The 16,230-nt window shown below is 37.9% G+C and overlaps 1 protein-coding gene across 6 annotated transcripts in view; it reads right to left on the bottom strand.

Moving 5' to 3' along the window:
* The window catches only part of SIPA1L1 (signal induced proliferation associated 1 like 1), a 206,620-nt gene that overhangs the window by 126,886 nt on the left and 63,504 nt on the right, over window positions 1–16,230 (bottom strand). For 3 of the 6 annotated variants that reach the window (XM_048305684.1, XM_048305679.1, XM_048305681.1), the window contains exon 2: window positions 12,296–12,386. The exons of 2 other annotated variants lie outside the window; for them this stretch is intronic. The gene's annotated coding sequence lies outside the window, so the exon portion shown is untranslated. Of the gene's footprint in view, window positions 1–6,519; window positions 6,596–12,295; window positions 12,387–16,230 lie in introns of all 6 variants that reach the window. One more of the 6 variants, XM_048305682.1, reaches the window with a different exon arrangement.

Genomic DNA, 16,230 nt, shown 5'->3' with positions numbered 1-16,230 from the left:
ACCTGCAGCAGATTTTGTTTAGTTTATTAATTTTGGTGACCAAACACAGGCCCCCTTGAAGAATCTGCAAATGACACCAAACTAGGGGGGCGGTGGAGAGGGGGAAAGGGGGCAGAAGTTGCAAGGAATATCAAGGAGATGATCCTGATTCCAAGAGAGCTTAAGAAATCAGGGATTCTAAAATACACTTGGTAAAATCCATGCAGGTGAGAGCAAAACAAAATATCACAACTCTGAAAAAGACAAATTAAAATCCACACACATGCAGAAACAGCCATATTAAAAGTAATAAATCAGAAAAGAGAAGCTGTATAGGATCACAGACTGAAGAGTCATAAACCTGATATTCATCTTGAAAGCCAAATATAATTTGGGAAGGTGTTAAGACTGCTGAGCACATGAGGTTAAGCTGTTTCAAGTCTAGTCAACACCATTGTCCTAGCTTTGAAATACCACATTCATTCTCATGTATTCTAAGGAACAAATCCTAAAAATCTAGTTCTAAGATTACTAAAAAGAGATTGATAACAACTGGAAGAGAAAATCCTCATCTTCTTAATATAGTTATTTGACTTTCCAAGGGGTGTCTTGTCCACAGTAAATGAGAAAAAAAAGCAGTCATTATGTATGAACTCGTTTTTATGACTTATTTTAGGTGACAGTGCACATGAATAGATTTCTCCTCCCCTTCACCTTCCCTCCACAAACAGAAAAATTCCTTCCAATTTCAGTTTCCTCTTATTAACATGGAATTTTTAAAATAGAATTAATTTCATACTCAACAGTACTACTGATATTTGTACTAATTCTACTTTGCAATTCACACTTTGCAATTAGTTTTTAATGCAGTTAAAATTTTAAAACAAGGTTCAATGTGAGGATTTTTTCCTTCTAGACAGCAGTTACATTCTGAGTCCAGCTGGTATCGTACACTGTGTTTACACCATTAATGTAAAACAATTTAGACTTTACCAACGGTTGTGTATGCACACACTTATTTTGGCTCTGTCATGCATGTATTTGACCTTTGATTTTATTTTTCAGCTGTCCTGTGAAACAGCAGTAATATTCTAATTCATACTTGACCAAAATCCAGCACATATTTACATCAGACTCTGAGCAATTATCGGAGGTGGAGTGTTAACAGCACATACCAAAATATGACACCATCTTTCAGCCTTTTCAAAAACTGACTTTCAGAAACTCTTGTTTAGATTTTAGATGACCACCACGCCAATGCCTTCAGTAATATTCTTTTCTGCCAGAAATTTAAGAATAGTACATTTTTCACATATACACATTTGTGTCTATGAACCCATGTTGAAACTTAGTGGCAAACACACACACACACACTCTTACAGGAGCCAGAAAGCCACAAACAGGCAGTATTCTCCTTTTCCTTTAGAAATGTGTATGGATATTTACTAGTTCAGAGATCTAAAAGCCAGAATAACACAAAAAAGCTGTCTGAAAACCCAAGACTCCTTACATATCATGTGAAAATATTTGCTGAAGGACAGAACAAGACTTTGATTACATCTCCAGATGTTCCAAATCATCTGTGAAACCAGATTGTGATGCCTAGGTCCAACAGTCATGCATGATAAGGAATGCAAAACTCCTCCACTTACAGAGAGCGTACCTGCAGTACTGCAAGAGGAAAGAAAGTAACCACTGGCCTACGTACAAAAAAAGTGCTATTTCTCTGATACTATGGACAGAATGCAGTGTTTTCAGATGCACTAGCTCCCATTTTCAGAAACAGAACTCAAAACACTCCAATTACCTATCAGCATGTATGCAGATTTTGTAAAGCCTTAAAAGCAAACCTCACATTTGCATTCAAAGAGAAAACATAAGGAATCTGGCAAACAAATTGGAGAAAAACATCAAACAACATGATAAAAGTAAAACAAGTTAGCCCCACAGATTATCATATCCACCTGAACAGGGCAGCACCATTACAACAAAAGGGAGAATGCTATTGAAAATAGGGAATAGCGATGTTTAAACCATTGCCCTACAGAAGGCGGACCTCTCTCCTAACATTGTATTTTCCATCAGGAAACAATTCTCAAAAGTATTTGTGTCCTACATTTTGTTATTGTTTGGGAACTGGTGAGACAGAACAAACAGTGGTGAGCTCTTACTTATAGCAACACTGATCTTACTGACCAACTTCACAACCAACTCCCAGGTATGATAAAGAAATTTGTGAAGCCCCTACGCCTCCAAAAGGCAAAGAAATACTTTATGCAGAGAGCCCAGCGATTAAAAGAGCAAATTTAAAGCTCATGGCTCTTGGTCCAACACTTCCATTTTCAGACTACAGGTTATCTATGTATCAGGTAAATCTTTAAGAATCCTCTCCCTTAACCACAAAACACACAGAAAACAGAAAAACATTGTATTAGAGAATAAACAGCTGTCCAAACATTTACTGAAGTCCAGAAAATAAATCCTACATCATTGTGAGGGTTTTCAGTCTTGAAAAGATTAGCCAGTGGCCTCAGAGTGCCAGAAATAAAACTCCCTAGTAGTCAAGTTTGCTTTTTGTAGTCAAGCTTCTTTTTGAAATTATTTTGTTAGAATAAAGATAATTTTACATTAGACCCTTTATGACAAAAAAACTTAGTTCATTACTGGATTTATAAGTGTGTACCTATCCAAATACAAGAAAGCTCCATGTGGTCTATAAGAAAAGCAAAAAATATTGGTCTATGTGTTGCATTTTATATTGACTGTACTGTTACAAAGGCAAATGGTTCTGAGGTCACTCCTGTTCTTGCCTGATCTCGTCAGCTCTATCATTACCCTGTATACTCTTAGCAATATAAATCACGCATTAAAACACACACTGCAAAACCCCTCAGGCTAATAAAAGAGACTTCAGAAAATAATTATTAAATCTAATTGATGATAAAAAATACATTAACCGTTAGAGATATAAAGGAGCTTATCAGCTGCTCAAACCAGAAGAAAGATTTTTCCAAATGACCACCATCAGTATAATATGAAATAGAGTATTTTACACAAGATAAAAAGTAGTATCTCTGTGCCTTCTGTGCTTTAATACATTTTAAATTTTGGTCCTATGAAACTGAAAAGAAACCCCATGTAGTCATGTATGATCCTCTACCACAAAGTACAAACACATTCTGACATAGCTGTTTCTCATTTTTTATACTACTTACTACTAAAACCATTTCAATATAGTTCTGTAATTCCTTGTCAGAAGCAGTTACTGTACAAACACTATTTTTCAAACACTAAATGAAAATGGCAGGCCTGATACATTTGTGCTAAACCGAACGAGTACTGTAAGCCACAAACTGTAAAAAAGCAATGAAATACAGATTAAATAAGAAAAACATGAAAACCGTTTTTATTTCAGCTGATTTGTCTAGTCATTAAAAAAGGATATTTTTCAATTCATATCAGCCATGATTAGAATGATCCTGAGCTGCACCAACATTCCAAACGCCAAGCAAGATGTACTGTTTCAATGCCTCACTGGTCAATTTAGAACTGAAGCATAAGCCCTGCACAGGTATTAACACAGAATAAAACTGTTTTACAGATAAATTGTATTTTCAGGTGGGATGATAGAACATGCAGCAGTCTCTGTAAGGCTCACAGCTGCAGCACCAAACCCAAGCCTTAGCCTCAAGGATTGGTTTCATTTGAAAAAGGGAAGAGAAAGGTGTCAGTTCTTGGCAGCTTACCAAAGGACAAGAAACATCTCCTATTTTTGCCATAATGGCATTCTGGACAAAAACAGTCTGTCAGGGAAAAACAAAAACAGTAACTGTAGTCCTTTGGTCACAGAAGGGCAAGCAGCTTCTGTAGCACCCTCACATTTTGTGTAACAGTCATGTTTGTTGAACCCTTTCATACCAAAATTTCAAAGTATGTATCAATACACTCTTGCAATTTCCCACATTCACAATAAAGCTTTAAGGGTCTCAAAAGGTTTTCTACATTGATTTGCTTCAGAATCTACTCATCCAAGGGAAAAGCTAAATCTCCACTTTCATTTAATAGGCAAAATTAGAAAACAGCTTAAATCCTGGTTATATAAAAACATTAGAAGAGGGTCAGCCACAATCCTCTTTGCTCTGTAAAGGAACAATTCCAGAAGTGTCCTCAGGGTATCGAGATCATTTAGTTTATTCTCTGGGGGCCCTTATGGACTCAAGGTATGTAACTGCACACCTACCCCAGAAAAAATGAAGGGTCATATGGCAAACATGGAGTAACAGTTGAAATGGGTAACAAAAATGCAGTAGGCACGCCTCTGGACGTGTCAGTAGAGGTATTATTGACCTGGGGTAAGCTTAGGAAAGTTTAAGCCCTAACCATGAAAACAGGAGCCCAAACTCTGGAATACTTTACATGCTGCAATGACTTACAGCTCTGAAGCACCCACTGCTAGGTGACTGTACCAAACAGGTAATCAAATATGAAAAGCAAACCCATTAAAATACTACCTGGCATTTCTCAATTCCTTGTAGAATTCTTTATATTGAAGACTATGAAGATATTTGTATCCATCAAATTATACCCCCAACACTCACAAAAAAATCCCCTACAACACAAAACCAACACCCACACACTGACAGCATTAGGAATTATTCTGAAAACAACACTGGTTCTCTATCATATCACTATGTAAGATTTCTGCCATCAGTACCAAATGCAGTTCTGCTCGTCCCAATTAAAAAAAGCTATTGCAGAATTAGGAAGTGTATGAGAAAGGCAACAAAGAGCAAAAAGGTACTGGATATCCTGATTCAGAAAGTCGTGAGCTAGAAGACATTAAGTCTACAGCTACAAATCCATCCTATCTTCCTCCACTTACATCTGCTGCTGTGCTCTGCCAGAAGCAACACCCCTGTGGAGAGGGAACTTTGATTTGACCAAACAGAGTAAGCTAACTGTAACGCTGGACTTCTGGATGAAAGACAACAGTTAAAGTTCAATGTATGAGAAAATGTATCCAACTTGTCCAAATGTTTAACCAGCTCTTCTGAATACCACTGTTGTGTCTCTGAAGATGGTCAGGAGCCTCAACACTACTTTTTGTATCAAAGCCATTTTAATAAAAGCAAAGCTAAAAACCCCAGATTAACCTTTACTAACGAAAAAATGACAATTGCGTTGCAGAATAATCCAAGAAAGAGCACTTGGCTCACAACTTAATTCCAAAGCAAAAACATTAAATAGTCCCTGCATTTAGCTGCTCTTCTCTCTCTCGCAAGTTTTCAATCTAACCAGATGTACCTCTGCTTCCCTTTTATAGTCAAGAACAGATACAAGAAGCAAAGATCTCCAAGGTACACGTCTGTCCCCTTATACTCCCTCACACCTAAGCATGTGAATGTTTAAAAAAATGCTATAAGCTTCTGATTCTAAATTAATCCCAGCCAGGAAAGTGCTCAGGCTTTTGCAGTTCATCTTTCTTCCACACAACCTCCTCCCAACAGTAACTTATTTCAGAGAAGAGAGGCTAAAGCAGCAGTTCTCCCTTCTCAGAGAAGGGAAGGGTACTCTGATTCTCAACTTCAACCTTTCCCCCCAGCAAACTTCTGCAAAGAGCTCTAACACAAGTATCAGAACAGAGAAAAAGACTAATAAAAAAAGAAAGATATGCTGAAGAAAATAAATGCCAAAAAGCAGTAGAGAAAATAAAGGCAAAAAGGGCAGAGTACGAAAATAGAAGAGGAAATAGCATAAAGGAAAAGATTATAACAAACCACGATTGTTCAGTGCTTCCTCAATCTGAAAAATGATACCTATACTACCACATGTACATACAAGTTTATTGCACCTCTTGTCTACAGGCTTTACGAACACTTTACTAAGAACATAGACAACAAGAGGAAGCAAGAACAACTGTGGCTGCTTCCCCCTAAGGTATCGCCATCACACAAAGAAATCAAGGTTTTTAAGCAATGCTACACCAATAATGACAAGGCTAGTTAAAAAAAAAAATAGCAGAAAAGGGGGGAAAAAAGGAAAAATATGTTGTCATCTCCACCATTTCTTGTGTCACAGCAACCAGAAGCATCTAAACAGTTCCAAGTGTGCACAGCAAAGTAAACACCTTGATCCAACAACCAGATGAGGAAGCGGCTTTCCTGCCTTTCTTTTGTGTGCAGATGGAGTGACGGAACTAAAGGCTGGCCAGGCCAGCACGCTCTAGGTGCGGCCTTGACCATGTGACACATCCCAACACTGAGCCTCACAAACTACAGGACACTGATGTGGTTAAAGGAGAGGACCGTTCTCATGCGACCTCAGAAGGTCTGCGTGCACACACACACAAAATACCAACAGCAATAGACCCAAAAAATTCACCATGCCACATCCCAATTTAATTCTATCCAAGCAATTCTTCAACTTTCAAAGGCTTTGCCACCCTAGACTTGCCAGTTTAGAGAAAATTCTCCTCTTGTATATTTTCTAATATACATACATAGATGCAAAAATGTAACCTGATGAGATTTAATGACAAACCTTGCCTCTTCCCCTTTCATTTTCTATTGGAGATCAGCAGGCATCAGAGAGACTGCAGCTCAAACACATAAAGCATCTGTAAATATACCATGCATAAAGTCAAAGCTGATTTTTCAGCTACTCTGGTGAATTAGAAAATTGAAAGCTTCCTTTGCTTAAAAAACAATTTTTTTCTATAAGCTGAAAAAGACTCAGAAGAATGACATATTAATGGTATTAAAGGTCAATATAATAAATAGCATAGCTTTGAGGTACTGAAGGGCTGTATATTAGTAAATTCATCTACACATATAGGGCATAAGACTAAAGACATGCAATAAAATCTACACACAGTAAGATTATTAAGAAGCACTACTTATTAATTGCATTACTACTAATGCTACAAAGACGACTGAGACTCCCATCTTACAAGGAGTCACATGGAAAAGACAAAGGGTAACGGGCACAAATTGCTCCTGGGGAGATTCCAATTGGACACGAGGAAAGTTTTTCACACTGAGAACAATCAGCCATTGGAATAATCGCCCTAGAGGAGTACTGGATTTCCCAACATTAGACACTTTAAGATTTGGAAGGACAGAGTGCTGGATCATTGTGTCTAGAATTGTGCTTTTGCCAAGAAAGACTGGCCCAGATAATCCTTGAGGTCCCTTCCAACCTGGTATTCTATGCTAAAATTATACATTCCCATTATGATGTGTACAGACATGCATGCTACGTTTTATACATAAAAACTCATGACTAATGCCTGATGCTGATGGGATCTGTAAAGCTAGCATCACACTGTCTAGTAGGCACTGATCTTTATCTTTCATCAAATGGAACAGAGTTAAGTTGTGGGTTTGCATTATGCATAAGTAGTGAATACAATTAGGCTGAAAAGCAAGCTGATCTTCTCTGATCTCAAGTGGAAAGTGTGAATTCTGATGTTCACAGGTGACAGCTCTGAGCATCACTCCAATTTACTAGTCAGCTTCCCTGAATCTGTGTACCCAATAGGAAACTCAAAACACGTAGCTGTGGCTAATCTTATGCAAGCCACTAATATTTAAACAAGCGAGAATACCAATTAAGAGAGCAAAGCAGTTATTTTACTTTGTCTGGCACAGAGAAACTTGGTTTTACAGTTCAAGAAAGGTACTGAAAAACTGGAGGAAAAAAATGAAAATGTATATAAGAAGGAAGAGACCAAGAGAAGGAAGGAAATTGATCAAGGAGTTATAAAAAGACTACCAGTGACTGGACACCTTTTGCTTTTAGGTAGATGGAATCATTTAAGAATTCTTCATCCCTGAATTCCCAGAAACATTTTCGTATTTTGAGTTGATGTCTCTGTTCTGAAGCATGAATTTAGTAAACCTCATGGTCAGTGCAGTTGTAGTATCAGTTCCACATGTTCTCAAAACATTTTATAAAGGAACAAAGTATTTTGCTCTCTACAGGCAAAAAACAAAGCAAGGAAATAACACTAGCAGTTCAAATTTTGCTACTCTAATTTCTCTTCAGTCAAGGGTTTGCTGGTTTTTGCTTGTTGCTTCTTTGGTTTTGAGGTGCATTTTTCTGGGGGGAGGGGGAGCATTTGGGGAGAGGGACTGTTTATTTTTGTTGGTTTGTTTTAGTTTGGTTTTTTGTTTGTTGGATTTTGGTTTTTTATTCAGTACATGAACTTACTAGGGGGTTTTTAATGCTTCACAGATTCCACTTCCGTTCAATTTCTCAGATTTATTTAATTGCCGATTCTTATTATTCACCTGCAATTATGAAAATATTTAACTGCAAAACTGTATTGCTATTCAAGTTTAAGAAGCACAGCACAATGTACTTTAGCAATGTGCAAGCTGAACAACGCATAAAAATCAAAACATGAGGATTGCTCATTCTTCACCAGCCAGTCCCATAAAACGTTAACATAGCGGAATCAACTGCTAATATAGCAGAATCAACTGCTTCTCTGTTTAATAAACAGAAAACATCTTGTTTATTAATCAGTATACATTTGTAATCATACAAAGTACTAAGTACATAGTTACTAGTTCTAAGTTACACTACTACCACTTTAAGGGTAGAGCTAGGAAAAAATTCATACACAGAATAACCAATGTATTTAATCTAACAACAGCTCTCCACATATATGAGCGACAGAACTCAGTTTTACAAAACCCTCATAATTTCCAGGGCACAAGATTGCAGTGATTAAGCACCCAGACTTCTAGTCAGGCTCAAACAGGCTATACTAAAATCCATGCTGTTAAATCCTTGCAATCCATTTTTAATCCAGGCTAGGTAGATTAATGCTAGCTTGGGTGTGCCTAACCATTCTGAAATCAGGAAGTTTGCAGACATAGCATGCCTCATTCTTGGCCTGCCTTTTCAACAGGTAACAGAAAAGAGCACGGATCATTACAATCCATATCACTAAATAATCAGTCATTTTGGACTAAGAAAAAAGGTGTAAAAGCATAAAGCCCTCGCCAGCTTAAAGATAAAAATTAATGGGATCCAGGCTTTCCTCTCTTCATTCACTCAAATACGCTTACTTTCTGAATATCCAATTCCTTCAGTCTCATACACAACGAAATGAAGGTGAGACTTTTATCATGAACACCCATTTCCCATAATAATGGACACAGTTAGCTATTAAGAATATTATCCAGTTTTGCTGAACAACCTTATTGCAATTCTTGAATACATTAACTAATCTGTCAACTATCACATACCAACTTCTACTAATTCACCACACTGTTTTTAAACATAAAAAACCATAAAAACAGACTAAGCACTTTCTACTTCTTTTCCATTTAAAGATTATTACTGCAGTTTATCACTGAAATACCACAGTACAAAAACATTACACGAGACAATCACCAACTTGGGAACACACATGTATCCAATACACCCATATCCTTTGACTCACAGGTACATGAGTGCACAGTTACATGCATTGGAAATATATACATGCACTCCTCAAGGAACACCCTTCCTTTCTTGATAAAGAGGCCAAGACTGTAAGCACTAATTGCATGGGTTTTTCCTAACTTTCTGCAGACTCCTCAGGGAAGGAACTTGAACTACAAACCTATGCAGTCCTAATAACAGAAATCCTTTGTATAATCACCAACAAAACCTTGGGGACATCTCTGGGGGGGAAAAAAAAAAAAACCTGCAAAATGTAAGGAAGGAATACAACTCTGTACATCTCTCCTCCTGGCCATTGAAAGAAACAGTACCCAAATAGCTCCAGCCTTCCTTTGCTAAGAACATACCACATCCCCAAGAAAAAGCAAGAATCCATGAGGCAAAACCTTTTTCACCTCAACCCCATCCCCACCCAACAAAGTTCTATTACTAGTGAGCAAATGAAGCCACGGGACTTTAACCTGTCAACAGGAAAAGACTAGTACAGATAAAACCAACCATATATAACTTAAGGTCAACATCAGCCACTTGCACACAGTGGCCATCTCTTCCTCTTCCCACACCACAGTCCTCCTCTTCATTTTCAGTTCAAGTCAAGGAGAAATAAGCAGTCTGAGGTTAAGTTTCATACAGAATTTTATTCTGTCAGTATCTACAGAAGAATGTGGGGAATTAACAAAACTGAGTTTATGCTGCTGAATGTTTTACCCCTAAATATCTTTACAAATCCAATTAAGATTCTGTATTTGACACAAAGAAACATCAGCTTTATTGGAGCATGATACTATTCCTAAAAAAAGCTGCCTGCTAATAGGGCTATGCTCAACTCCCAACTATAAAACCTGCTCAAGAATTTCAGCAAACAAGACTGGGTCTACAGGACCATGAGCTGACACATTCGTAAACAGCCAGCAACCAGAACTGCTACTGGTGAAATAAATTAGGTTTTAAGTATAATTTAATATTAATGGATTTTCTACAGGCTGGAATTTAAAAATTTTTAAAATTCCACTGAGAAAAAATTTCCACTCAAACAAAAATTGCACGTGTATAATAAAAAGGATTTTACCACTTTTGGTGTTTGGGTGGTGTAACATGATGACACCATCACTGGCAAAATGAAGTTTAATTACCTGATCATTCTCTGTGGAAAATATGTGACAAACACTCTAGGCTGTGGAATCCAAACATAGCAGGGGGAAAAATTGCTCATTTACTTCCCACCAGTAAGTTAAATTGATAGCTAAGAGTGCTCTTACTTCAAGTGGTAACTTTTTCGCTGTCTGTGCCCCACTACAGTGTTTACTAATATTGTGATTCAAAATAGCCTCTTAGAACCACAAACTTCATTAAAAAATAAAAACAAAACAAACTTTCATATAGTGGGAAAGAGATGGACACTATTTTCTCCTCTGTCAGTAACTTTGAGAGCTATATATCAAAGAAAACCCCAATAACAACTGTGTGTAAAAATCAACACTAAAGATGATGCCAAATGAAAAGGTAAAATGATTCAAGGGGAAAGACAAAATAATTAAAATAGCCTTTTCCAAGGACTCCACAAGATTTGTGAACAAACATATTTGTTTCCAGTATATACACCCTCTGAAGGAAAGGTTTTGTCACTAGCATAAGTCAAATCTCAGAAGCTAAATCTCTGCCAACACAATGCAGCTTTGCTGACAGTGTTTCAGAAGAAGTTTTAAACTGACACTTTTGATACAACAACATCCTTCAAGGCAACTGCAACAACTACAGGGCAGATTCTCTCACATAAGAAACCTATTTGTTTCTTTTGACATCCAACAGACTGACGAACCAATGTTACAAGGGAGGGTTTCTCCTTCGGCAGCAATGTTTTTTACACTGTTGCTTCCAGACTGGACTTCCTTTGCATATCCTATACGTACAGGTTTCAATATGTGTTAATAAACACATGATTAAAACCTGTTCAGTGGAGGGGGTTATGTTTTTACTGCCTGGTTGCAAATCTGTTTCAACTGATCTCAATTGAAATCTCTGGTTTTGTTCTCCCTGCAGTCTGTAGCAAGTTCTGGTCACCTCCCTTCAGGCAGCACTACTGCTTGCACAACCTGTTAATTGAGGAAGCTGAAAACAAATCCAACCCTGCCCATCTTTGCAAAACCAACACCACTGCTCCCCATCTCACCTCCTCCCAACCCCCAAACCCACACACTGCAATTTTCTGGCCTTCTGCATATACCATCTTGAACCAGGTTATTACACACCTGCAAAGGACTCACATCTGGTACAAGGCAGAGGGCAAGGCTGCATGGGCAAAACCGCAGCATCTCACACTTGCCACATCCATTTTACCTTTCAATACACTACATTACTCTGTGAAAGGACAGATCATGTACTAAAAGCCATCTTTTGCAAGGATCAGGCACATCCAGAAGAATCATCCCTTTCTTCCTAACAACTTGAGTTTAGTTTCACAAGTAGATTAAAAGAAACCACCTACAAGAACTGCTGTGTTTCACAAAATGTGACAAAAGCAGGCATTCTGTCACAGCCTGAACAGAGTCCAACCTGCTTTTACGAACACTTCTACACATACCTAGTAGAAAGGGGGGGAGGGAATAGCCATCTCGTTCCCTTGCATCTCCCTCCTGGAAAAACACTCATGTATAGAGGAAGCATTCAGCAACAGACTGGGATACAGTCTGGCACTCTGTGGCAGCCAGCCTACCGGGTGAACCTTCTTTCTGGAGACCACCCCTTACACATTGCATGAAACGTTACACGCTATCAGCAGTCAAACACAGCACTCAGTTTGTGACAACTAGCAGTACTCAAAAAGGTCAGAAGGTACAGAAAGCAGAACATGCACTCTTACCCATCCAAATTCCTGAGAAAGCAGACACATGCAGCTTTAGCAAAAATACCCAGTGGATGTCACAACCAACCACTTCATAGCACAGTGAAACCTAGAAGCAAAAAGATCATTGGCATGAACAAAATTTGAGTGGGAAATAATCAAATGAAATACTTTTCAAAAGGTAAAGGGTATTCTGAAAAATGTGCTTGTAAGAAGCCAGAAGCAACAATGAAGGCTTATAAAACTGTGAACCAATTGATTTTTTGCACATAACTCACACATCTGAGAAAGCCTGTATAATAAGTTTCTCACTACAACAATCCCAACCCTTCTTTTATCACCTCTTCTCTGAATCAAGTTATTTTCTTCCAGAACGCATTCTGCCAGGCATTTAGAGATTAAACACACATTTGGCAATGCCTGAAAGAAAGGGGACATTTAGCAGTGCTGTGGCCCACTTTTTTTCCTCACTGTTCAACATAAAGTCTGTAACACATGTCAAACACAAGGGAGAGCAGGAGTTTTTATCTAAGTCACCAGCTGCAGTACCCTAAGAAGTCTGAGTGTAGCAGGAAAAAAAAAAGGTTTCAAAGCTGGTCCTTCCTATTTACCAGGTCCTGTAATATAATCTGCATTGTTTCAGAATTACCCTTAACATCTGACCTCTGTCTATTGCTACAAAAGGCTTGCATCTCTAGATGATAGGAGTCCTCTAAAATTAGACCAGGCAAACAGATGTAACCATGGAGATTTATGCTGCAGTCCCGAGAACTCCACAGAGGCACAAGCTGGAGGCAGAGCACATACTGCCAATGAATTTTTGTCCTACTCTACTCCCACCAAGCTCACGTGTTAGAGGAGATGTACAGTGAATCATATCAAAGAGAGATTAAAATCCAACTTTAAGTACGGAGACTAAAGAAGGCGGCCTCGATTATTCTCCAGCCTGGTTTTCTCCAATCCAATTCACTGCACAGTTACATGAGCACTTGTGCTGACATGAGGCAGAAAAGGTATCAGACAGGATAAGCAGATAAGGCTGGTTCCTTTCAGCTACAATGGCAGCACGAACTGCACATAAAATCATGGTACAAGTGCTATTTGTAATAATCGTTGCTGAAATTCGATAGGTTTATAAGCAAATTTTAGGTCACCCATGCTACCCTCCCAGAAGTCTTTTTTTACAGAGTTGAACAAACTTAGCATACCTACCTGGCGGCAAGAACACTAGCATCAACAAAAATTATTTAAGAAATGCCAAATAGTGTTATCAACAGAGCTCAAGAAAATAATTATTGCTATCTTCTTTTGAGCAATTAAAAATACAGCTGAGGGGGTTTTTTTTATTGCGAGTTAAGTTTAGGCTTATTTACAAAATATTGTGTGAAATTAAGACCTTGGAAAAATGAGAAGCATCAGCAAAAGAGCTGCAGTACATAAAAAATAATCATGCAGTGCAGCAAAAGCAGTTTCTAAAAGGCAGAGAGAACTAAAATCATGTTTAAAATAAGGCAACACTCCCAGAAAAACTGCATTTTAACTTTCATATTGTCAACAAACTGAGTTTGTCTTTTTCATTAGAATCACACTCTAATTCTGGGATAGAAAAGCTCAAAACCTAATGAAGCAAGTATAAAATTTAAAGTCTATTTGTTTGTGATTGCTACTGACATTTTGGCAAATCATTTGGGTAGAATGTAAAAAGAAAACTTCCACAGGTAGTGGCCTTCTGGTCAAGAAAACAATTTCCTTTTTTTTTTTAGGGTGAAATTCTTTGCCAATTCAAGCATTACTAAGACGCATCACAATTCTAACCCAGAACTCTCCATTTCCTTTGGTGTTAAATTATAGACCTGCTGTGTAGAGATGATTTTTTTTTTTAAAGATTGCCTGTGAAGCTCAATTGTGATTGGGAAGGCCGCCTACACAGCAGAGAGAGTGAGAAAACACACACTTGTAGAGCTGAAAAAACATCACTGTAGGCGTATGTAAGGAGGGAGGGAAGAAAGAATTTGGTTCTACTGAAAAAGGCTATTTTCTGACATCACCCTTGAAAGAACCAAAACGTGTTACTTGAAGACAATTCAGGGGTTGCTTGCTGTGTTCCAGCTATCAATATGCAGTACGACGAGCAAGATGAGGAATCTTTGCAGATTCATCCCTCTGATCTCAGAATCTGCCACCTACCCAAGGAATGCTTCACTCCCCCCACTTCTCCGCCACAACCTGCAAAGCTGTTCTCACAAAAGAGCAAGTCACCTGCAGAACAGCAGTTCAAAGCTTTGAAAGCCTTATATAATTATAAACATTAGGAAGTACTGAAATTGTAGACAAAGCTTGTTCAAAAAAATAAAGAGAGAGAGTGCTGTCTGAAAACACTGAGAATAGCTAGCATTTAATCTCTGCAAAATCTAACAGCATTCAAAAGTGCTGAAAAAATAACCACAAGAAGTTCAGACATATCTTTCTTATAGAGACTTACAAAAAAATATTTTCCTCCCTACCCTACATACCCTTCATCTCCTAAGAGAAGTAAGCAGGTCTTTCAGGATGTCTTACTAATGAACCCAGATTTTCAAAAGAAAGAAGGAGCAAGCATCAATGGAAAATATCCTTCTCTGTTTACCTTAGGAAGGCATCACCTATAGGCATTATAATTTCTAAATAAAGAAGCCTACATAAAGTGTTCTTGTGCCATCATAAACCTATGAAAATATTTTTAATAGTTCTGTCTTTCCCTTCAGAATAAAAACAAAAGGCTTTTGACATACGTGCTTTGGCTGATTATTACCGCAATTACTACCAGGGGAATGAAGACAGCCAGGACAAGTTTCACCAGTGAACTTCAATAAACACGAGATGATTCACTGCAGGAAAAAGATGCTGCTTCTCCCATGGCGTTGGACACCGGCCTACAACCTATTTTGCAAACACCAGTCACAAGGAGACAGGACTTCAGCAACTAACTCCCCTGAGTGTTTGGGCTGGTAACTTCAAAGCCCTGTGCCTAGCAGATGACTGAATTCCTGCACCCACAGAACACTGCCACAACAGAGAACAGCCCACAGAGCAGCACTCCTGAGAAGCCATCTGCAACTGAAGGTTCCACAGGGTCCCTACGTTTCATCTCCAACCAAACATGCTGTCACTGAAGATGCTGAATGACAGAAATTGATAAGTAATGTTACTACAACGTAAATTCAATTCTTCTACAACTTTCCAACTATATGATTGTTAAGGACTAATGGCTATTACTCATACACATCAGAAACACAGAGGCAAGACAGGATTTTGAAAAGCACCAAGCCTGACCTACCCTAAACTACAAGGCAAACAAAAGGAGCACATTCGAAATAGACACAACTAAGTTCTTAAAATTTACTTATAAAATGCTCCTGAAGGTAGCACAAATACTTCTGGGTCAGAAAGACAGATAGGGAGCTACAAAATTCACCAGCAGGAAAACCTCCTGAAAAAGGAGGATCTGAAACAATGAATATTAAATGGTAAAAAACATAGAAACAAGAAGAGAAATAGTGTGATGTAGAAACAAGTACAAAAAGTAATGGTCTATAAAAAGTTCTAAGACTTGAAATCCCTTATTCTAGAAAAGGTGGAGTAGTTTATAATAAAATAAAGTGTATAGATTACTACTAACCTTTGAAATCATAGCCATCTTGACTTTCACCCTAGTGAACAGTGAAGTACTATTTCTGACAATAATAAAACCTCTCTCAATGCTAATCAATGTGTAATTCTAATAAACCAAAAATACATGAGAATATTACACAACAAATGAATCACACACAGAATTTACATCCAAAGAAAGCATATCCCTTCATGCTTGGCTTGTCAAGCTAAAGAACATTTGCTTCAAGAGTCACGGCCAGAAAAATCAGATCTCTTGTATTCTCCATAAATTTCGCTTTTAGATAAAAAAATGAAGTTTTGTT

The sequence above is a fragment of the Corvus hawaiiensis genome, chromosome 6, assembly GCF_020740725.1.
Source record: "Corvus hawaiiensis isolate bCorHaw1 chromosome 6, bCorHaw1.pri.cur, whole genome shotgun sequence".
Taxonomy (NCBI): domain Eukaryota; kingdom Metazoa; phylum Chordata; class Aves; order Passeriformes; family Corvidae; genus Corvus; species Corvus hawaiiensis.
The sequence above is the reverse complement of the archived record's forward strand: the minus strand, read 5'-3'. Positions and strand labels throughout refer to the sequence as shown.